We start from the raw sequence: 1,278 nt of genomic DNA on the forward strand, positions 1-1,278 counted from the left end.
GTCATTTCTATCATTTTGATTATGTGTCTTTATGAATAAACTACATTTCTGTAATATTTCTTGTTTTGCTTGAACCATGGATTTGCTTAAATATAGTCTTTATTCTGAAAGAAAAACTTTGAGGATGTTTCTGTGTATAAGGAAGTTTAGAAAAATTGGCTTCAGGAGGTTTTCCCTGGTTCTTACGTGACCAAATAAATGAACTTAAACAGCTAAACTGAAAAAAGTGAACCATTGGATCAATAACAAAAGTTTAGTAATTTATTTAAAACTATTTTCCATCAAATTAACATTTCAGTTCATCTAATATTCATTTAATATTTTTGAAGTGTTTGTTAATTGATCCAATGTGTAGTAGTTGGAAGTTGGCTGTTTTTTTACACCTGTTGGTCCGCTCGTATCACATGTGATTCACGTTTTTTTTCTTGTTTGTGTGCTTGATAAAAAACATACAAGAGTAGTACACAAACAAGGCTGTTTACTGCAGAAGGACTCAAATGTGGGAGGCTGGAGGTGGATGGCAGAAGCATAAATAAACACAAGTTTATATATATATATATATATAAATAAGAAAAAAAACTAAAAACCAAACCACTAAAACTCAACTTTCTACAAAACTTGAATGATAACTATTAGTAAATGGAAAAAAGGGCTACAACTGAGAAAGTTGGCAGCTTACCTTTAAAAGCCATCAAATATCTTGAGGAAGTAATCAACAGAAACAGCTGTGTTGATTAATAATTGAAACCATGTGATTGTGAAGGAGTTGAACATACAGAATCTGAGAAACTAATCCAAAAGAAACAAAAAAACCAGGCAAATAATGTGATTAATTTTAAAGGAAGATTAAAAACTACATATAGTGCTGAAGTTTGGGGTTACATGAAGGAGAAATGCTGAACATGACATGTGCCCCTAATTATAGAAAGACTCATTATGCGGGACACGTACGTGCCCATCAATATGTCTGTTAAGTATCTGCTGTGATGCTGACAGGACGCAGGGAGATGTCTGGTAATGAACACGTGAGAGCAGACCAGTCTTGATCCACTCTGGATCCGCAGCACAGCGCTGCTTTAATTGTGTTATCCTAGTGCAGCGTCTGACAACTGACAGTTTGTGAGGAAATTGTTATAATCAGTGCAGCAGAGCCAGAAAAACTGACCTCTGTTTTCCACACCTTCTGCTTTCCTGTCACAAGCTTTCCCAGCCTTTATGTACAAGTTAATTTGACTTATGAAAGTTGAAAAATTTTGCATAGCTCCTTCGTTGCAAATG

At 34.7% G+C, this 1,278-nt stretch overlaps 1 protein-coding gene across 1 annotated transcript in view; it reads right to left on the bottom strand.

Annotated features, from left to right (window-relative positions):
- tpo (thyroid peroxidase) overlaps positions 1 to 1,278 on the bottom strand; it is a gene marked incomplete in the record, with an annotated part of 37,300 nt that overhangs the window by 29,548 nt on the left and 6,474 nt on the right.

This window comes from Oryzias melastigma, linkage group LG22 (genome assembly GCF_002922805.2).
Source record: "Oryzias melastigma strain HK-1 linkage group LG22, ASM292280v2, whole genome shotgun sequence".
Lineage (NCBI taxonomy): Eukaryota > Metazoa > Chordata > Actinopteri > Beloniformes > Adrianichthyidae > Oryzias > Oryzias melastigma.